The sequence below is a fragment of the Molossus molossus genome, unplaced genomic scaffold (assembly GCF_014108415.1).
Source record: "Molossus molossus isolate mMolMol1 unplaced genomic scaffold, mMolMol1.p scaffold_m16_p_20, whole genome shotgun sequence".
NCBI lineage: Eukaryota > Metazoa > Chordata > Mammalia > Chiroptera > Molossidae > Molossus > Molossus molossus.
In genome coordinates, this window is record NW_023425356.1 from 25,347,769 (window position 1) to 25,370,186 (window position 22,418).

Here is a 22,418-nt window from a genome sequence, read left to right on the forward strand (position 1 = left end):
GACGTGGTGGCAACCCAAGGGGATGGCATGCCACAGGCAGGCACAGCTGGACCTCACACTTAAAGCTCAGGACTCTGGTCCAGGCCCTTTCCACACCATCACTGCTGCAGCTGGTCAGACAGTACACGGAGTTCCCAGGCTTCTAAGGGTCTGGGTCTTAGAGAACACATCACCCATTTTCTTCTCCCAAAGTAGACACCTGGGCTCACCGGCTGCCCCTCTGGCCTAGAATGGTGGTTCTTGTGCTGGAGCTTAGTGCAGAAAATGTGTTGAGTGACCATCTGCCAAGTACACGAACAGCTGGCACAGCACACCTGGTGCCACAATGGGAATGTTTCTGCATCCCTGTATCAAGAACATATCAGAGCCCTGGCCAATGTGGCTCAGTTGGCTGGGTGCTGTCCCATGCACTGACAGGTTGCCGGTTCAATTCCCAGTCAAGGCACATGCCTGGGTTGCAGGCTTGATCCCTGGTGGGGGGCATGAAGGAGGCAGCCAATTGATGTTTTACTCTCACATAGATGCTTCTCTCTCTCTCTCCCCCCCTCTCCTCTCTCTCTAAAACCAAAATTTTATAAAAAAAGAACATAACCTGCCTGGCTGGTGTGACTCAGTGGTTGAGTGTCGACCCATGCACCAAGAGGTCACTGGTTCGATTCCTGGTCAGGGCACATGCCCAGATGGTGGGCCAAATCCCCAGTGGGGGGCATGCAATTGATGTTTTCTCTCTCATAGATGTTTCTATCTCTCTCTCTAAAATCAATAAAGGGGAAAAAAAAAGAACCTAACAAATATGGTAGCATAGTTATAACAAAACAAAACACCAGAGCAGGTCTAGAGAAGAGATCCTCACACTCAGCTCATGGAGCCCTGGAGCCTGTTATTGCAGAGTGGGGCTGGGGCTGCAAACCCCCTATCTCTTCAAGCAGAGATTTCCACACCAGTTCATTTTATTCAGTAGCCCTAAGCCTATAATTTTTTTTTGAAGGAGTCTGCTGCTATAAAATAAATAAATAAATCACCCCTCTAGACCAGAGGTTGGCAATTTTTTTTCTGTGAAGGGCCAAATAGTATTTCAGGCTTTGTAGGCCATACAGTCAGTCTCTGTTGTAACTACCAAACTCTGCTGTTGTAGCATGAAAGCAGCTGTAAACAACACATAAATGAATGAGTGTAGCTGTGCTCCAATAAAACTGGATTTATACAAACGAGCAGGGGCCATAGTTTACTGATTCCTGCTCTAAGGGAATGGGCCAAGTCTAGAACCCAAGCTCAGTTTGAATAGTGCTTCCCAACCTTGTTCACCTTGAAGCACAAAGAGAAAATACAGAGCCTACTGATGAACACAACAGAAGCTGCTGGAAGCCAGGGAGATGCAGGCACCAGGCGGGGAACTCTGTCTCAGTACACCCATAAACCAGTCATAGCCCACTGGTTGAACAGATCCAATTCCAGAGCCAGGAAGGGAAATGGAGCCCCTGTACTGTACAACCTTGAGATAGGAGGGGACACAGGGGTGACAGCCCAGCCTGAGCCAGAAAAGGTGCATGCTTTTGGGTGTGGGCAATGCCCAAACAGGCTGGGTAAGCCCTTGGGGGCTGGAGATGCATGATAATCCCAGGGTCCCTCCAGGAGTCTTTGCATGGGAGTTGGAGGTGGGGGAGACAGTGAGCAAGGGCCCATGCTTTCTAAAGCCGTGAGAGGAGCACGGACCATAGAAACCCAGCACTTCCCTCCAGAGTTCCCCTTCCACAGAGCCCCTGCCACAGACCCCAATGCAAAGTCAAGGGAGGTGGGCAGAGGTGTAGCCTGGGTGTTTGGTGACAGACACTCGTAATTAGAAACCCTTTCCCCAGCCCCCATTTCCAATGGCTGAGCCTTTCCAGCTCCACTCAACCATGGCCCCCAAGGTTCCACAGTAGGTGCTGAAGTTCAGCTTCCACATCTTGGCATGGAGGAGAGAAGGCAGGAAATCTGTGGGCTTGGAGGAACCAGGAATACCCCTCTCCACTCTTTCCCAGTACCAGGACTGTTCTTCACGCCTTCCCAAGCTCAGCTGGAAAGAGAGCTTTTATTCTGTCTACATACCTTCAGAAAGCAATGCAGCTCCCTCCCACTCCTGGAAGGAACCTCTAGAGATGATCTTTCCCTCTTCCTTGTTCTCAACCTGCTCCATGCGGCCTGGGCCTCCTACTGTCCCCCCTCACAAGGTCCCAAGGGCAACACCAACACAAGCCAGACAACCCGAGTGGCCCAGCAGATACCTGCACCCATAACTGCTCCATTCTCTCACCATTCCCTGCCAGTAACCCCAATCTCTGCCAAACCCTCACTGCAAAGGCTCCAGCCCAGGGATTTCAGCTCCCCTGCCTCCAATGCAATCCAAAGTTGGTATTTTCTAGAGCTTGGCAGGGGAGGTTAGGAGGACACACTGAGAGCAGGGGAGTGGGGCTAAGAAGAGGGCTTTTTAAACAGGACTCTCTGCCCTGTCTTGGAGACCACAATCCAGACTGGTACATGTAGTCATTACAGCATTCCTCTGGCTAATAGTATCTAACTGCCTTCCCTCTCACATTTTACTATCTCCTTCTCACCACCCTTTGTTCACAAGCAAATTCTTGCTGAGATGTAACCTCTGTCAACTTATGGCCAATACTATGTCTTCCTCCAAGCTAGGAGAGAAGACTCTCCTAGCTCTCATGACAATCAGAAAAGTCATTCCTGCAAGCCAACCTCACTCTTTGGTTCCCCCAATTGTTTACTCTCACGATATCTTGTTCCTTTCTTTCTAGCACTTATCATGACTAAATTATTATAATTCTGTGCTTCTATTTAATGCTTGGCTCCCCTATGAGGGCAGGAACCACATCTGTCTTTTTTACTACTCTGTCCCATGTAAGGAGGAGCTCAGGAAATAAAGGAAGAAAGGATTGTTTCATCTTTGTGACCCTTTGAGAAGTCCTTCTTGTGGTCCTTTAATCAGTCCTGCTACAGGACCAGCTACCCTTCCTCTCCCAGCTGTACTTGAAGCCTGTCGATTTGGAAACCATTTACCTTCCAACCACCTCTGCCACTCTAGTCCTCAACCCTCTCCACCCTTAGGTTGGCTGGTACAGAGGGTGAGACTTTAAAGTCTTCTAAGGAGCAGCCCTGAGCACATGGAGATGGAGAGGATGGGGTTGCTTAGGCAACTGTCGCCTGGCAACCAGCTCCCTGGCTGATCTCCTATACCGCCCCCCCTACCCCCGCCTCATGCTGGGGGAGCTGGGATGCGAGAGGGATCAGGGCTGAGAAGACAGGGAAGCCACAGAGATTCATCCAACATCCTCTGACAGGGAAGTCAGGCCATCATTTATTCCCAGTTCCTGCTAAGGTAGCCCAAAATACTTTTTATAATTTCATGTTGTCATGGCCCCTTCCCCATTGCCCCTCCTATCTTTGTGCCAACACTGCCAGAGGAGATGTCCCTGCCTTGGGTCCTTCCCCTTATCTAACCAGGATCCCTCCTACAAAGCAGGTTCAGTCTGTACCAGTCTTTCCTCTCTGCTCTCCATTCTACATTGTTGCAGAGTCTTAGAAAGCCCAGGGGCAAGAACATGAAGTCACCCTTGACTTTGAAAGAAGGGGTGGCTGGGGCCTCGATGGCCACAAAGGACCCTATACTGACCCTATCTAAGGCATGGAGGCCTATCCTGTTCAAGCTTCCCTCCTACCCAATTAGGTAGATTTTTAATGAACACCTGGACCTCCTTAATTAGCCCTCTACCTAATTACCTAACCAACTTCCAGGGGCCAGAGACCTTGGCATCTGTTCTCCAGATGTGAGCCTTTTCTCCCTGGCCTAACCCGGCTCCATTCCTCTTCTTCTTTCCCACCTGCTCCTCCTCTAGGAAGCCCTCCCAGATAAACTGGCTTTTGGCTACTTCTCCTGGAGCCCAAGGCTTGGAGGGCTGAGGGCTGCCATGGAGACAGGAGGTGGTGGGGTGGCCAGGATGGCCTTCATGCTCTGATGGCCCCAGGGCCTGCCCAATCCTGACCTCGGGCCACAGCTATGACCTCTTTAGCCGGCAGCATGTGTGTCACCAAAAGTACTCTCTGGAAGTCTCCTGCTGCTTCAGATTCACCCACTGGGGCAGGGCTGGTAGGACAGGATGGGGTAGGGTGGACCTCCTGGGGGTGGGAAGTGGAGCAGGGAGAGGCAGAACTTTCCCCGTGGAGACAGAAGGAGCAAAGAGGGAAGGAAGATGGCAGCTGGGCTGCAGAAACGCCTTCGTAAATGGAGAGCAGAGAGGGCGCAGGGTGGGAAGTTCATCTGACAACATTCTGGACAGGAGGAGGGGCTGAGGGGACCAGAGTCATGTGAGATCCAGAAAGATCCCATGGACAGCCATTTCTCTAAGCCGTGCTACAGACCCAGTGGGAACACGTGGGTTGTATTAACATGCAAAGGAGGTGCAGATAGTACGTAAATGTACCCTAATGAGGGTCTTGGTTTGGAGGGGCATGGGAGAGGTAGCAGGCCTCAGCCTCCTCCAACGTAACACCTCCTGGTACCTGAGCAATATTCAAACCATTTTAGGGGTTTCAGAATGATGCTATCTCAGTTCCTGTGTGAGGATGGCCTGGGGCCAGTGGGGGCAGGGGAGCGGTGTGTGGGGGGGGGCAGGTTGCAGCAGGGCTGCCCTTCCTGGGGAGCCACAGAAGTGCCTTCCAATGGCTAGTGTCAGGAGAGTACCTGCCTCTCCTCCCCTGCACCTTTCCACCCATATCTGTCTTCTGTCCCACAGACTCAGAGGAAATGCAAGGCACCTGCTTTCAGAACTGCCACACCAGCGCTGCTCAAATGGGGAAGATATGCCCAGAGAGGCTGAGTGAGCATCACCGTTACAGAGCAATGGTTTCAACTCTGCTCTTCCACATGGTGAGAAAGGCAGCTCTCATTAAGTGGGCCTTTTATCCCTCCCTCCTAGGTTGCCTAGGGCGGCAGGCTGTGGACTGAAGGGGAAGGTAGGAGGCGCTGGAGACAGCTGTCATCCCTCCTCCCGCCCCTTCCCTGTGGCTGGGCTGCAGGGCATGAAATAAGCAGCAGGAGCTGGGGGAGGGGGTGACAATCCAATCCACCTGTCACCCCCAGTCAGGGGGCCTCAAGCAGCCTGCTTACTAATGAGGGAGGAGGCGCGGGTGAGGCAAACACAGAGGGGGTGGCAGAGGGGGACAGACACACAGACGTAGGAAAGGAGACAGAGAAGAGGTAGAGAGGCCAAAAAGAAGGCCAGTGTGGTGCAAAGGCAGACAAGGAGAGCAGGAGAGGAGAGGGGGGAGGCAGGAACAGACAGAGGGAAAGGTGCAGAGATAAGTGGGTAGAGAACAAGAAACAGGACCCTGATGCCATGCCTGGCGCGTGGGCATAACTGAACAGAACGCCATCCTTGCCCTGAAAACTTGCAGTCCAGCCAAGAGACAGACAAAAGAAGGGCAGGTCCCCCTTGGGAGAGGGCAGGGAGAGACGAGAGGGCCCTTGGGGGCCTGCATTGGGCCCACTTCCCTCCCTCCCCTGCTGGAAGAAGCATTTCAGCCCTTGAGGCTCTGGACTATGCCCAACCTTGAGGGCAAGCAGGTCCTGAGAGTGGGCAGAGGTGAGCACAAGGCCCAAGGGCACTCTCAGTCCCCTGGGTACGACCTCCATTCCCACCCCAGCCCAGGGTTCACTCTCTGAATCACAGCCCTGGGAGTGCTTCCCTCTAAGCAAAGGCACATGATGAAGAGCCCTGGAAGATGGGTGGGAAGGTGAGCGCAGTGACGGTTCCCAAGACACCAGGAGATGAGGCCCCGGACAGGGAGCCTTTCCTTCACAAACACTGTGCTGGTCCTGAAGTGAGTCCTGAAGTGGGGGGGCTATTACCTCTCCCAAGTCTGGGCAAAGGCAGTGCCCCTTCCCCCAGCCCAATTCTCAGCAGCCCCCAATCCACCCCCATTCCCCACCCACTACTCTCTGGCTCCATCCTGTCTCCCCATCCTTTCCCGAATGGCAGTTCCTTTGCACTCACCCCATATTTCTATGGTCTACTCTAAAAAGCACAAGCAGCCCCCACCCTGGATCCTCCTCCCTTCAAAGTTCTGTTTGGCAGGCTCACTACCCAAACCCCTGGTTCCCACCATCTTCCCCTCCCTCAGGGACTCCCCTCCCCCAGCCCAGCAGCCTCAGGGTTGGGCAGGGGCTATTTTTAGCTTGGGCACTGAGCTAATTTTAACTCACCCACAAGGGACCTGGGGGCGGGCTGTCGGCTGGGGGAAGGGGGAAAGACCAGTCCAGGAAAGCTGGACCTGCAGCAGGGGTGGTCTCAGGTCCCAGGCACCCTAGGAATGCAAGTGGAGGCAGGGCATTACAGCCTCAGCTTAAGCGACAGGAATTGACTTGCCAAGAGGAGCGCCCAGTGTGGGAGCAAGGCTGAAAGCCCTCCCTCTGGTTTCCGCTGGACAACTCTCCCTTGCCCCACCCTAGGCTTCCACCAGCCCTCTTCTCCTTGGCAGGTCTCCTGGGATGGGGTCATCCTGTTCTCTGCCCAGGAGATGCCTCTCCAGTGAGGGTCTGTCTCCTGAGCCTCCTCCACTGCTTCCCCACCCTAGCTTGTCCTTCCTGTAGTCTAGCTCTCATCCTTCCTGTGGCAGCTGTGAGGCAGCGGCCAGCCTGTCCTCCCAGGCTCCAGCACCTCCCACCCCAGCTCTGGCCTTCCCCTGGTGGCCTCTGGGCTGGCTCCTAGGAACCTCCCTCAAACCCCTACAAGTTCCTAGAGCAACCCCGCCTGATCTCAGGAAGAATTTGAGAGCAATAGGAGATTGAATCCTAGTAGAAAAGGGTTGGTTGGTGGGTCCCAGGGAAATATGGGGGCACTGGGCAGGGATTCTGGATACCTAATTCTAGTCCCTGCTTTGGCCCTAAGTCCTATGTGATCCTGAATAAGTCACTGCTCCCTCCAGGCTTTACCCATTGGCCAGTACAATGGATGGGTGGAGTGGACTAGGTACCTAAGTGCCCTTTCAGCCTGAACATTCAGTTCCCGTGCTCTTCTGAGAGCCCAAAAGGAAGAAAGGTCAGAACTGTGTGATTCAATGGAAAGGTAAGAGCAGAGATGGCCTGGTTGGGTCCACTGTCCTCTAGCTTAAGTGGGGAGGGGGGCAATGTGGAGGCCAGAGGAGAGTAGGGAGGGGAGCTAAAGAAGGAGGTGTTTTCTGAACAGTAAACCCCACAACAGATGGCCAAGGGCTGACAGAGGCTCATGGTCAGCCAGGGCAGGTGCCAGGTGGGGCACACACGGCTCTGGGGGCAGCTTCAGTCATCCTAATCCCCTCACACACCTAGAATACCTATCAGACTCAGGTCTCAGATCCTGCTTCCGGTTACTGAATAGTGACTGGTCCAAGGTCACTACTGTGGTCATTAGTGGAGCCAGTTCTGGGACCCAAGCCTGAGTCTTGCTTCAGGTTCCAACCTAGCAGTCCAATCAGCAATGACTCACCTCTCATTTGCATGGGAATTTGTATAGTGTCTCTTGACCTTATTCCATCAGGCTCAACTTTTCATTCTAGGACCTGGGCCACCCAGCAAAACTAGGCAATTAGGGATCCCAAGTGGAGTTCCTGGTACCTCAGGCCTCCAATCCCATCTTTCTCCTCCCAAAAGTATTCATAAATTGATAAATAACCCCTCTTCCCCATACTATCTACAGCTCTCAACCAACTGGGTCTCCACACTTGTCCAGGTCCCTGTCAAGGCAGAGATGGTGAAGGGTGGGGGGGGGGGTGTAGTTATGGGGAATCAGCAAACTGTGAAGCCTGAGGAATTTGATAAGATTCATGTGATGAAGGGTACTGGTTCCACAACTGCCTTGCAGCTCACCAGGAAAAAAACTCCATTCTTCTCCTTGGTGCAGAGGTTGGGCAGCAGGAAGATGAGGTGGGTGGTAAACTTCTACTTCTATCCCTGTTTTAAAAATCCACTTGCAAGAGTGCCAAATGAGAGGAAATGGCCTAGTATAGTAAGCAACAGAGATGCAAGATTATAGAGGGGGCTTCCCAGGGCAGAGCTACTGGCCTCAAAGTAGTTTCTAGGGCTCAAATTTGCTTTGTTAGGAGCCACCCAATCAAGCATGGACAGCTAGTAACACCTGGAGGGCATGAAGGTGGAAGAGGTCAGACAAACTGACCTCTGCTTGTCCAGTTATAGTATCTACACTTTCAGCCATACCCTCCCAAACAATGAAGCCCAGCAGTGGTTTTCCAATCCTGGGATGTCCTTCTTGCTATCTAACCACTATCCCTCTCACTGTAGCCAACCCTTGCACTGCAACCTAAGCCCATTTCAGTCATTTAGATGAGACTGGTAGACAGGATCTGGGACATCCAAAGCCTCAGCTGAGGAGAGGTGAGGGCAGTTGGGACGGTTAGAGTGCCACCTTCTATCTCCCCACCCAACTTCCCTCTGGGGTCTCAGGAGACAGAAGTGAAAGTGGCAGCTGGGGCTTTGGGGGTGGGGGGCTGGCCAGCCTGAGAGCGGTTGGGGTGAGCATAATACCAGTGCTGGGTCTGGGCTGCCTTCCATTGCAGCAGGTGTGCTGATGGTTAGATCAGGGGAAGGACTTCCCATGGAAATGAGGGCAAAAGGGTAATTATGGGCCCCTGGCCACAGGAAGAGCAGGCTGAAGAGGAAAATGTGGAGAAAAGCAGGCAGTAAGCCCTGGCCCGTGTTGCTCGATGGTTAGAGCATTGGCCATGTAAGGAAGGGTTTCAGGTTTGATCCCTGGAGCAAGTGTGTGGGAGGCAACCAATCGATGAGTCTCTCTCACATGGATGTTTCTCTCTCCCTCACCCCTTCCCTCTCTCCCTCCTTTCTACTCTCTCTAAAAATCAATGGAAAATATCCTCAGATGAGGAGGATTAACAACAACAAGAAAAAAGCAGGCAGTAAGCAGACAGTCTCAAAGGAGCACTCTCTTCCTGGGCAGTGGTTTGTCCCCTCGTTTAAAGCAGCAACATCCTTCCTTCCCACCGAGAGAACAAGAACAGGGCTCCTCTGGCTGGAACAGCTAAAGGGAGTCAGGCCCTGATTGCTGGGACAGTGAGTGCAAGGAGAGAGGGTAGAGGGCCTGAGGCCTAGGCCCTCAGATGGACAGCACCAATTCTGATGAAAAGAAAGGTGGAGGATCAGACAGAGTGTGATGTGTCCACCCACAATTACAGACAGGGGGTCTGAAAAAGCCAATCCAATCAGGGAAAGCAAATCCTGCTAGAGAAATCATGACCCTGGGAAGCCACAGAGGATTTAAAGGGGCCACTCATGAAGGTGGCTGGGTCTCCTTCTGCCTCTCGGAAGGACAGTCCTCTAAGCCCCTGGCAGGGGAGGGCAGGCAGCGCAGCTGTGTAGGCCTGCTGAGAAGGCCAACCAGGCGGCTCTTACAGGATTAGCTTGCTGCTTTCAGGAAAGGTGCCAGGTGAGGCTAAGATGCCCAGCCAGATGGAGGGGGGCCCAGATGGGTGGGGGAGTGGGGAGGGGACCTGCACACAGCTATGCAAATACTTGCCCTGAGATTCGAAATTTGATTCATACTCCTCACCAATATCCAGCTTCTCACCTTTTCATGAAGACACTGTGCAAAAAGACCCTTCTGATTTCTGCCAGCAAGGAACCCTGCCTACCAAGTTTTTCTGCCATTGCTATGATCTGGAGCTATCCTTCCTCTGAGTAGGAAGTCCTGCCTGTGGTCTACTCTCAGTCCTTCTGCTAAGCTTTATAACCACCCTCCTACTCAAGGAGCAAGTGAGGGGGCCAAGAGGTTCCTCCTCCCCCTCCCCATTAGCTCCCTACCCCCTGGCCTGACAGGTGGGCAAGATGAGAGAGAGCAGCTGGTCCAAGACACCTGTTCCCACCCAGTCAGCAAGGGCCCCATGGGCATGCCAGAGTATGCATTGGGGAGTCAGAAGAGAGGCAGGCAGCTGTGGGGGCTGGAGGAAAGGGGATCAGAGGTCAAGAGAGAAGTAAATGCAAAGGCCTGAAACACCTTTTCAAGATCAGCCCTTTTTTCTGGTCTACCCCCAACCACTATCCCTCACCAAATACATAACATATGCATGTTTTAAAGGAAAAAACTCGAGCCCTGGCCAGTTTGGCTCAGCGGTAGAGCGTCAGCCTGCAGTCCACAGAGACCCTGGTTCGGTTCCCGCTAAGGGCATGTACCTTGGCTGTAGTTTGTCCCTGGCCCTGGTTGGGTTGTGTGGGTGGTGGCCACTCGATGTGTCCCTTTCACATCGATGTTTCTCTCTCTTCCTCTCTCTCCTTCCCACTGTATCTGAATAAAAAATGGAAAAATGTCCTCGGGTGAGGATAAAAAAAATAAAAAATAAAGGAAAAAACTCGAGATTCAAGGTCATCTGCTCCATCCCCTTGCCTCCAAGTCACTTGATCCAACTAGAGTGGGAAGTCTCCATGAAAAAAGACTGATCCCTCCTCTCCCACAATGCATCCATTCCACTGTAGGTTTTCCCTTGAGGTCTGGGGCTGAGCTCTCTCTTATTTCTTGTTCTCCCAACCCTCAACCCCAGGTATTTGCTGGTGGGGTGAGAGCAGGGAAATCAAGAACATGAAGCTAGAGGGATCTGGTAAGCTCATGGGGCAATGTGTGGAAGGGTTCTGAGACCAGCAGACAACAGGCTGGGGAGCATAAGGCTGCACTCAGCTTCCCAAGCCCATCCCAGGGTCACAGGCCTGGAGGTCCCCTCAGGCCTCTTCAGCTGCTCACCTCTTCCCTACACACATACAACAAATCCCTACCTGGGACACTGCCTGCCCCCACTCCACCTTCTGGGTAGCTGCCTTAGCCATCAAGTCCTAGCACAGGCTAAAGCTGATATCTGGAAGAAAGGACACACCTATTTTCTAAGTACCCACTATGTTGAGTACCAAACATTTTCCCACTGAACCGCCTTCCTTTCCCAGGTGAAGCATCTCTTTTTCACAGAAATGAAAACCAAATCAGAGTTGGGGAGGGACTTGCCCAAAGTCACCAGAAAATAAATGGGAGAGGTGGGCTGACTGCTAAGTGCAGCATTTCCCTGTGTGACCTGGACTGAGAATGGGCTGGGTGTCCCTCCACCTGGGATCATGGCACATTCCCTGCAGGGCAGATTCCTCAAATCTCTGGGCCTGGGAGGCTCATGTCCACCATGCCACTAACCTTCAGACAAGCCCAGTACTCTGTGGCTCAAATCTTTTGGCTCTAGTCTCTCTCCTCATCCATCTCACGTGGCAGCTCAAGGAGGGACCTAAGGGCTCCCCAGGAGGGGTCTCTGAGTATCACTCATTCCTGCCTTTATGCCCCCACTTTGGGGGCTCTCTCCTATGGCACTCAATCAGAAGACAATACCTTCTCAGGAAAACAAAGTGCCTCCTCTCCACTTGCCACCAAACTTTAATTCTCTGCCCTCTGCCAGAGAGAATCTTACTAGGCCTGCTCTTCCCTTCAGCATATCCTCCTCCTTCTTCTCCAGGGTCTCCCTGGGCCACTGGTTCCATTGCCCTCTCTGCAGGGCGGAACCCTTCCCTTAACACTCAGATAAAAGCCCTTAACCCCTCCTCACTGGGAAAGCTGGAGCAAGTCACTGAAACCTCTGATGTAGTCTTCTCAACTATAAAAAACAACTGTGGAGAGAAATAACCAAGTCTTCATATGTTTCTATATCCAGCACAGAGCTTGGCACACAGGGATACAACAAATGGAAGTTTCCTTCCTGCAGTTCCCAGAGACCTAAAAATTTTTAGTTTTTTGGTCTCCAAAGTATATTGGAAAATAAGGTGAGTGGGGTAAAGCTCTCTTGACCAGGGGCAAAAAAAGCTCCTTCTCTATATGCTTCCCTGGTCTGCCCGACTCCTAGGGGAGTGACCAGAGCACCCAGCCAGAGGCACCAAGCCAAGGTCAGTGACCAGGCCTAGAGCCCACAGCCTCCTGGGAGGGTGAGTTTAAATGAGTAAATATGGTCCCGCCTGGGTGTGGCCAACAACAGGACAGAGCTCCGCACAAGCCTCTCCCCTCCCAGCCTAGAGCTGAAGGGACAGAAGATCAGGCAGCAGGGACATGTGTCCCCCCCCTTCCCCGCCCAACTCTCAGGATCTTGTGCAGAGTCAATGAATGCATCCCCCTGTCTCCATGCTTGGCCAGAAGCATGGCTAGGCTCCCAGGAAGGGGAGGTTGTGGCCACAGCCTCAGGAAAAGGAAAAATCAGATACAAAAGGCCTTGGAGATTACCTAAACCAAGAATCTGCCCCCAAATGCCTGAGGGCTCAGATGCAACCTAGATACCTCAGAGTGGATAGGGCTTATCGAAAGTGAATGAGGAGCGCATCAGAGACCAGTGACAAACCACCAAAATACCCAGGTGCTCTGATCACAAGGCTAGGTGAGAAACTCCTATATACCTGGAAAGCTGACTTATCCAAGGACACATGACCAGTGCGAGGGACAGAAGCAGCTAAGCCAGGGCCATAGAGAGAGATAAATGGGGGAGGATGGGGATGTAAGGGGCAGTGATGGAGTCAGCTAGGTTTCTGCAATTCACAAGCCATACTCCAGGTCTGCCCATTTGTAGTCTAACCTCCATCCCTCATGCTCCAGTCAACCCTTCTCTCTTTAGAGTTCTTGTATGCCCTTCACCTTCTTATCTCCAGCCACCCCCCATCATATCCCCATTCTCCAATCCTTTAATCATCTTTGCCATTCACTACCCCCACCCCCTACAGGGCAGCAGCTGCTCTGTGGGTGCCTACACACCCACATATATGTGCTGCACACCTTCATGCATGTGTGCCACTAAATGCTGTGGACCTGCCAGGTGCATCTGGGCATATCAGTCTGCACAGAACCCTCCCTCCTCTCCCCACTAGGGGAAAGGGTCCGCAAGCTAGCCATCCCACAGCTCCAGGACAAACTCTTCCCAGAATACTTTCAAGCCCCAGGCAGAGGGAGAGAAGTGAAAATAAATATTCCAGGAGCCAAACTGTACCATTCCCACTAGGCCAAAGTTCAAGGCCTTTCAGCAGAGCCACAAAGAACCACTAAAGAAGAAAGTGCTTTGAGATCTCCCTTTTTCCCGGGCCAAGTTAGAGCCATCTGTCTCTCCAACAACTAGATTCTTCCTGAGGTCTAAGTTCCATTCTGCTGCTGCAATTATGGACAGACAGGGCAACATCAACCACAACACAGCAAGGTGTCCAGCTTCCAAAACAGAGATACTAGCACCTAACACTTCCTCCTCCCCCCATAAGTAAGTCACCAAACTGGGACAGAAGGACAGACAGTTGGCCAGACTCCGACCCCATGACTGGCTCATAAAAGCCACCAATGATTACAGTGATGCTGAGGTTATGTCAGCCCCACCACCATCTCCTCCTCCCTGTAAAAGAGAGATAATTGCCTCAAACCAGTAAGCCTCAGAAAGCCTGGAGATTCCCAGCCATGGTCCCAAAGGGTGGGGAGAACCTGCCACCAGTGACACAAGACCAGAATTTAACCCCTGATGATGGGTCTTAGGCCCACATCTCATCCTTATACTCACTGACAGAACCCGGGTGAACCCGAATTCTGACTTGTGGCCAAGAGGTGGAGACCTCTATTACCCATCTAACTGACTCATCTTCTCTAGTAAGACCACCACCCTCTGGACTAGAGGGGCAGAGAAGCAGGGGGCCTGGCTCCAAATACAACTAGGGAAATGCTAGACCCAACCATTCGTCCCTGACCCCCGTTGTCCCCATAGAGGTACAGAAGTGGGTGGTAAAGTGCTCAACACAAGCCCACTCACACCAGGCCAGCACCAAGGTAAACACTGAAATTCCACACCCAGTATCAATCAGAGAGGGCAGGGGGCCCTGCTGGCCAGAAGGAAAAAATTGACAGGATGAGCAGAGGGCCAGTGACACCCACAGCTGAGAGATCATCCCAGGGCAGGGTCAGAGGAAGAGGGTGGGAGGGGCTAGATAACAATCAATGAGAGTCTAATCCCAAGGGCTCTTCTCCCCTGTCCCCTTCTGGGGCCATGGGAACTCCCCCAGCCTCCCCAGCCTTCTTGCTACTGGTCTTCCAGCCTCCCACCTGGAAGTCTACTCTCCACCTTCTTCCCCCATCACATCCAGGGAATATTTTTTTTTTTTTTTAAAAAAACCTACCCTGGTCTGCATTGCTCAGTGGTTAGAGTGTCGGCCAAGCACAGAAGGGTTGCAGGCTAGATTCCTGGTCAAGGGCACGGTCAAGGGCACGTACCTGGGTTGCAGGTTCAATCCCCAGCCCAGGTCAGGGTGCGAGCAGGAGGCAACCAATTGCTGTGTCTCATATTGATGTTTTTTTCCCCTCTCTCTTTCCCACTTTCTCCCCCTCCCTCACTCCCTTCCACTCTCTAAAACTCAATGGACAAATAATATCCTTGAGTGAGGATTAATCAAAAAATAAAAATAAAGAAAAACATGATGGAGAGAGATTATATAACAGCAGCCGGAAAGACTATTGTATCTTCCAGCTGATGAGAAGATCCAGTAGCCAAGAGGGGCAGAGCTGGGAAGCCCAGGCCCGTCCATTGCAGGGGTCGCAGGTACAGAGTTGGGTGGACAATGGGCAGCGCCCACCACCCTTCCATGTCTTCCACTACTCTGTTCCTGGCATTGGGTACAGCAGACAGAAGCTCTAGCCCAGCCTCCCACACTCATCTCCCAACACAAGGTTTATGATGCTCTCTGACTGGGTCCTGCTCCTTCCTTTGGACCAGGGCCTCCAAGAACAAGGATTGTGTCTTCCTTCCTAGGGTCTCCCTACCATGAAGCCATGCCTGAAAGAGTGGCATTTGGACTAAAGTTCTGACACAGATTTGCTGTGTGATCTTAGGCAAAAAAGTTCAACCTTTCTGGTCTCTAATGGAGTGTGAGTGAAAGCTCCTTCTTACAAATGTATACAAACGCACACATACATACACATACTAGGGGGGTTACAATGAGAATATGACCACTGAGACCCAAGGGTCCAAATACCTGTGCAGAGGCACGTGGGGAAAGAGCTACACATTAAGTTCCAGTGTCCCCCAATCACTTCATAGAAAGGGATCCTCAGCCAATTTCATATTGATCCCATCCCACCCCCATCTCCTGCCCAACACTGACAAACCACAGAAAGGAAATTCATTCCCAGGCAGGCCTTGGGAGCTGGAACAGTCAGGCTAAGACCTGGAGCAGGTGTGACCCTTGGCCACGGGCGGGTGGACATGTGTGAACACTGACATATGCCATTTTTATGTTCTCCTTAGCCACTGTAAACTTCCCTGTTGGGGGTTTGGAGGGGAGCAGGAGGTGGACAGCTACCTAACTTCAAAACAATCAATCTTGTGCTGCTCTCCTATCTGGAGGCCAGAGCTGCCCAAGGTCACTGCCCCAGATGGCAAATTTCCCATAGTCAAGGCTGGCACCTAAACTGACTAGGAGACCCATTGAGGGGTAGTTGGGCCACCCTCCAACTACCCCCCCCCAAAAAAAAACAAGGCCTACAAGGAAACCTCAAAAGGGGGCTGGACACAAGATAGCAGACACAGGATCCACTTACTATACCCTCCCCAATGCACTGCTTAAAGGGGCTTACAGACAGCTTCCCACTCAAGACAAATCTTGGATAACCTACTCAGTAGCTCCAAGCCTGCTCACACCCAGGAGCCCTCCTCCCATGAGAGAGACCTCAGGAGGCTTCCAGAGGTCAGTTTGAATCACTGGGGAAGGGAGGCCCTTTCCCCCATCTCTGTACGACCCAAACCTGATAAGATGGGAGCCGGTTCTGGAAAGAGACTAGAGGAGAGACCAGATACATCTTAGTCTCCTTGGCCCTCCCTCCCCAAAAGCCCCCACCCCACTCCCTAGACCCCCATTCTGAGCCCAGTTCAGCCCACCATAGATGGAGAGATTGGAGAACTCTTGCCCAGATGTCGCACAGCTGCAAACTTCTGGCCGGGGGTTCTCCAGCTGGGGCTGCTGAAAAACCATATCAGGGGTCTCAGAAGCGGGCTAGGAGGTCCCAAGGAAGGATCCTGCGTGCCCACCTCTGTGGTGACTCCGTGTCCCAACTCCATAGGCACCCGGCAAACCCGGGCCCCGGACACACACTCACACACCCCAACCCACCACCCGGTGTCATCTGAACAACATCCCCCCTCCCTCCCCCGCTTCCCAAACAGCTGCGGCTCCCCCCGCCCCCACCTCCACCCTCCCGCCGCCCTCCCAGGCCCTCTTCTGCACCATTTCGGGCCAAGGAGGAGGGAACAGGCGGCGAGGGGGGGGGGGGACCCGGCTGTTAAAATGTCAGTCGCTCCGGCTGTCACCGGAGGCCCCCTCTGAGGATGGCCTCCCTTCCCAGACTACTCAGAGACCGTCGGAACCCCGGGACACAAACAGACCAGCGCTCCTCCTAGCCGCCCGTCCCCACCCCGACCCCACAGACCGCTCCACTTGTCCCTCACAGCCGACTCCCTAACACAGTCTCCCATGTAATCTCCCACCAACGCCACACGAAAACACAGCCCGCTTCGCGAGTTTGTCCCGGCCCAGGAGGCCACCCTATCCCACCCCTCCAGGGGGACAGTCTGGACCACCCTCCACCTCAACCCCAGGACGGAGTGGGGGAGGGGGTCTCTTAAAGTGACAGGCGCATTATTTTTCTCCACTCACCGGCCCTGCTGTGGAAAGAGGGGTGTCACGGCTGAGAAGGGGTAGCCTTCGCTTCTAGTTCTGGGAATCTTTAACACCGGGAAGCAGCAGCTCCGGGCGGGGGAATAATAAATGAAGCTGGCGTCCACGCGGGCCCTGGGCGGCGCCGGGGGGCCTGGGCCCCCGTCTTGAGCGTGGGGGTAGGGCAGGCGAGCGGAGGGCAGGCGGGGGACCGGGCTGTGCACCTGAGCCGCCTCGGCTGTGTTGATATTTTGCTTCCTTCCTCCTTTCGGGCTCCAAAGGTAACTCCTCCAGCCCCCGGGAGTCAAGGCCGACGTAGGCACTCCTCAGCCTAGCTTGAGGGGTGGGAAAACAGTAATGATGGACAGGCTGGGGGCCAATGGGAGAAACCCATGGGGCCTCAGGGGCGGGGCCGAAGCTGGGGCGGGCCGGGGACACGGCCCCGCCCCTCGCTTCCCGTGGCCGGCAGGGCCGGGCCGGGTCAGCCCCCACCCCACTGCTTGCCCAAGCTAGGCTGTAGCACGACGAGAGGCAGATCCCTCCGCCAGCAGGGAGGAGGGAGGTACAGAGCTTGGCAAAGTGGGGAGGCGAGACCAGAGGCCTTTAAAGGGATCGGCCCGCGCTCAAGGTGGTCCCTTGGAGCTCGCGGGACCGCCGCCTGGCACTGCTGCCACCATGCGCTTAAGGAGGTCCTTTTCCAGAAGGCTGCGCAAACTCTCATAGACATACACGCTACCCTGATAGCTTCCTCCAAACCCCAGGAGAGTTGGGAGGTGGCAGTCTAAATAGATAAATTAAGGGTAGACACTAAGTGAAGAAATGATTTTATCTCCCCCACTTACTGTGTGCCCAATCTCACTTAAAGGGACACATTTATTTCTGGGGGTTACCTAGGGAGCTCATTTGCTCCCTCTACCTGTGACAGACCCCCTTCCTTGCCAGGGCCTGGCTCGGCAGACGCCCGGCAATTTAAAGCGAGAGCTCATAGTTCTTGGATGACCTAATCCCCAGTGCCTGCGGCCCCAGAGCACTCACAGCCAAAGGGGGCAATTTAAAGGGGCGGGACACTAATTTCCCCCAGGACAGGAGACGCCCAAAAGCTTCTTATTAAAGAAGCAACAGTAGCTCTTTAAAAAAAAAAATTAAAAATTAAAAACTCCTGGTTGCTCCAGGGTGTGGTGAATTTTGACATGCCCTACAACAGGAGTGTGGGTGCCATACCAGCCAGACTTCCTCTCCAGCATCTCTGTTACCTCTAAGTTCTGCTTTCTACCCAGAGCTTGAGGAAATGATGGAATCTGGCTTAGATCTCAAAGAACCTTACAGAACAGAAGGGCACTCAGTTCTTCATACACTCTGATTTCCATCTGGTTGGGTTCGATTTACTGGACAAAGACTGGATTCTGGGTTAAGTGCTGAAAAGACTAGAATATATACAGAAGAGGCAGCATGTCACAGTGATTGGAAGCATCAACTTTGGAGTAGTCAAGCTGTCTTGGTTCAAAGCCTTATTCCACCATTTATTAACTGTGAACACAAACACCTTATTTAACTTCCCTGTACCACATGATCCTCATGGGTAAAATTGGAGATGGTGGTAATAGTACTTAGCTCATAAATTTGGTGCGACGATTAAATTCGTTCATACAAGTAGAACATGCTACATTATAGTAACTCAAGGGCCAGACTGCAAAGACTCCTTTAGACCCATACAAGCCTCAAAGGATAAAAACTCAGCAGAATTGCTCTGCAAATAGGTTGGAGGCTTATCTTAAATATCCTAAGACAGGGAGCCAGCAGGCTCCTATTTCTTGGCCTCAGTTTCCAACCATCTGGCCCCTCCTTCAGGAAACCTGATTTAAGGTGTCCCACTTTGTCCCAAAATGTAGCTTCTCAGTTCCCCATTAGATCTGGGAGATGGGGCCCCAGCACCAGAAGATGTCAGTATTCCCTGCCAGGGAAGGGTAGACAAGGGAAGCCCATCTGCCCTGTCCCCAAGTCCTCTGAGAAGAGCAGAGCCTTGTGCCAGGCCTGGGACTATGGCAGTAGCCGGATGGGAAAGTGCATCCCCCCCCCCCTCAAGTGGGGAACCTCCCCTTACTTGTGGCCTCTATTTTTAGTGCTTCCCCAAGCTCTAGCTGGAGAAACCGTTTAGTCATCAGGGTGTTTATTTTCCGGCTGTTTCCGATGTCGGGAAAGCAGAATGTTGAGACTGGAGAGATCCAGGCTTGCTGAAAAAGACTTCTTAGGAACAGGCCTGGGAACTCAGCCTTCAGACCACTGAGTCCCAGATTATAGAAAAAAAAAACAAAGTGGGCAGGCCAGGCGGCAGCCAAGCCCAAAAGGGACCTAAAGAGCTGGGTTCTCCGCCAGCCTCCAAGCCAGACACCTCTCTGGCCCCAGCTCTACTAGGATTCTCTCAAAAATAAATGCAGCCTTTGAACAAATTTTTGCCAAGGGCTGATTCCCAGACACCCCCACCCCAAACTCCGAATAGATCTGCGTGTTGAGCCTCCCACCGACCACAGCTCCAGCCAATCTCAAACCAGAGGCAGGCTTGCCAGGGCTGTGATTGGCCAGTTGGTCCTCCTGCCTTGGAATGTTGGGTCCTTAACAAAGGAATGAGGAAGGAAGGTGAGTCACCTGGGAGGGTGTTAAAGGGCCAGGAGCTGGAAGGAAAAGGAAGCATAGGGGGCAGCTCAGGAGGGGAGATCAAATATCCTGGACCCTGAGATGCTGCAGTTCACTTAAGAACAGTGTAGGACATGCCCTGGCCGGTTTGGCTCAGCGGTTGGAGCGTCGGCCTGCGGTACAGAGAGACCCGGGTTCGGTTCCCGCTAAGGGCATGTACCTCGGTTGCAGTTTGTCCCCGGCCCTGGTTGGTCTTGCGGGTGGCAGCCACTCGATGTGTCCCTTCACATCGATGTTTCTCTCTCTCTCCCTCTCTATCTGAACAAAAAAAAGAACAGTGTAGGACAAAGTGTGTGTAAACTCCTTTGTACAGTATCGTCCTCATCAGTCTATGCGGCAAAGCGACACCAATAGCTCTTTTTATTTATGCCTCCCCAAGCATCCCTAATTCAACCTAATTTGGAAAGATTTTCCTCATCCCCAAGAGCTGCTTCTCTTCCTTTCCGTTGTTCTATATCTCTGGGGAGCCATTATTGCTGTTCTAGCCTCTGACTGCATGGTGACCCCTCTTGCCTTCCCTACAACCAGGTGAACAATCTTCACCCCCTACCTCCATCCATATCATCCTTTCCATTGGGCCAATCATTCCTCCAGTTTTCCAGTGATCCTAAGAAAGGTCCCAAATGTCTCTCTCCACATCTTACATTTTGTTTGTGATGGAAAGGGCTATCAGCATGAGTACTGGTGGTCCTTATGTGTACACATTCTCCATGTGGACTTGTGTGTCCACTTGTGCCTCTACTTTTGCATAGTGCTCCCTATTCTGTGTATCTACCCCATGAGCACACAGAGTATCTTACTGACATTTTTGGTTTCTAACTTACTCTTCTTCACCAGATCCTGAGCTCCTGAGGGCAGCAGTTTAACTCTTCGGGTCTTCAGGGCTTTGTAGGGCCTGGCATGGAACATGCTCAGCACATGTCTGTTACATGAAGCTGTGTGTGTGTAACTGTGCATCTGGGTTAAAATTATTAAAACTTTATTGAACACCTCTATTTGTTCATTGATAACTGTAATCGCCCAGGAATGGGGCTTTGATTTGGGGTTCGGGACAAGTCACACAGGACTGAGGTGGTGGGGGGGGCATGGAGTAAGGCAGAGAGTTGTGCCCCAAGCTCAGTGCCAGAGGGCAGGCCAGCCAGGGCAAAGGGCAGAGGCCCAAATGAAAGGGGCAGGGATGGGGTGCCACAGCCGCATCCTAGGTCAATGCGCCCCCCCAACACACACACACACACACACACACAAAGTTCCCTGCCTGGGCAGGATGTGGTGGCAGCTGCAGGAGGGTGGGCAGGATGTGGGGGTGGGGGCAGTTGAAACGAAGCCTGACAGTCGTCTCCCCAGCTCCTCCCTCCTTCCCTCCCCATCCGCCCCCTCCAGGTCACGTGCTTCCAGCCCGGGCACCGACGGACTATTTCCCCTTTACGCGGAAGGACATAATTGACATCGCCTATTCGAGTCACCAGCGACTTCAGCTGTATCACTCCCTTTCCTTGCCGCATAGTCCAGGACGTAAAGTTTGTCAGATACACATTTCTTTCAAGCTTTGATCACTAATCCGGGAATGGCCCCTTTAAATGCAAATGACCGCCTTCTTGCTCTCGCCCCCCAACCCCCATTCCAACTTCGCTCCTCGTGCCCAGACCGCGCCAGCTGCCATTGACGTCATGCGTGCGTCAGCGTCGCCAACCCAACCAGACGGCACGTGGGGGTAAGAAGGTGGCCTTAAAGGGCCAGAAGCTTAAAAAAAAGAAATGAAATGGGAGGTGGGAAAATCGATTGGAACAGGAAGAATGCAGGATAGACGTTAGGAAGGACTTCTCAGAATAGAGGGGCCAAGCCTTTCCTCTCTGTTCCCGAGAAGTTTGAGTATTTGCACCTAGGAGAGAGACTCAGAAGGCGGAGGACAACTCTGAGGGTGAAGACTTGGCACTGAAGATTAGCCCTGTTACAGTTTCAGCCTCTCCTCCATCCCTGTCCAGCATGTCTACAGTGTAAGGACTTTGTTCATTTGGAATTCCCAGCACCGAGAACAGAACACGTAGTAGATACAAATAGAGCCCAGTACAAAGCCGACTCCTTTAGAAGGCTTTTCCTGATTGCCCCACTGAGCATGTACAGCACATACCCTCAACTAAAGACAACCTCACTCTCTTTTGAACACCCACACACAGCATTCAATGAACCTGGATCTTCCTTCCATACATTAGTGACCATAGGACAGTGGTTAAGAGTACAGAACTTGGAATCATGTAAACCTGGATTCCAATTCCATTTATATAGTTTAGTATTTAGGTGACTTTGGATAAGTCTCTTCATCTTAGTTCTAACAACTGTCAAATGGGGCTAATGTTATTTAGACCATAGACTTGCTATGAGGATTCAATGGGACAATTTCTGTAAAGCTCTTGTGTGATATCTATTGCATAGCAAGCCCTCGATAATGGTGGGGAGTAGGGTTCTTGTTTTTTTCCTTTTTTGATTTGAGAGAGAGAGGAAGGTAGAAGGAGAGAGATATAGAAACATCAATTGTCCGCCTCCTGCATACCCCTCACTGGGGATCAGGCCCACAACCTGGGCATATGCCCTGACTGGGAATTGAACTGGTGACCTCTTGGTGCATGGGTCGATGCTCAACCACTGAGCCACACTGGCCAGGCTAGGAGTAGGTTTTAAGAGGGCCATCTCCCCCACTAAACTGTGAGCTTCTTGAGTCAAGGATCTTGGTATACTAATTTATTCTCAGCACCAATACAATGGGAGGCTTATAACTGGTGCTTTAAAAATGTTTGTTGAATGAATAAACAGGAATGAATGATATCAGCATTTCCTGAACCTCCGAACTCACCCCTGAAGTTGTTACCCAAAGGGAGAAGACATTAGAAATGTCCCCTCTGTGCCCAGGCTCAGTGGTAGAGCCTCAGGTAGAGTTGGGGTGATACCCTAATCCCTGTGGTTGAACCAAAATTATTATGCAAACAAGCTG

At 52.4% G+C, this 22,418-nt stretch overlaps 1 protein-coding gene across 6 annotated transcripts in view; it reads right to left on the reverse strand.

Annotated features, from left to right (window-relative positions):
• MEF2D (myocyte enhancer factor 2D) overlaps window positions 1–17,036 on the reverse strand; it is a 35,033-nt gene extending 17,997 nt beyond the window's left edge. For 3 of the 6 annotated variants that reach the window (XM_036272050.1, XM_036272046.1, XM_036272051.1), the window contains exon 1: window positions 16,742–17,036. The gene's annotated coding sequence lies outside the window, so the exon portion shown is untranslated. Of the gene's footprint in view, window positions 1–2,088; window positions 3,554–15,966; window positions 16,169–16,741 lie in introns of those variants that run through there. The other 3 variants (XM_036272047.1, XM_036272048.1, XM_036272049.1) reach the window with 3 other exon arrangements.
• Window positions 17,037–22,418: the final 5,382 nt, after the last annotated feature.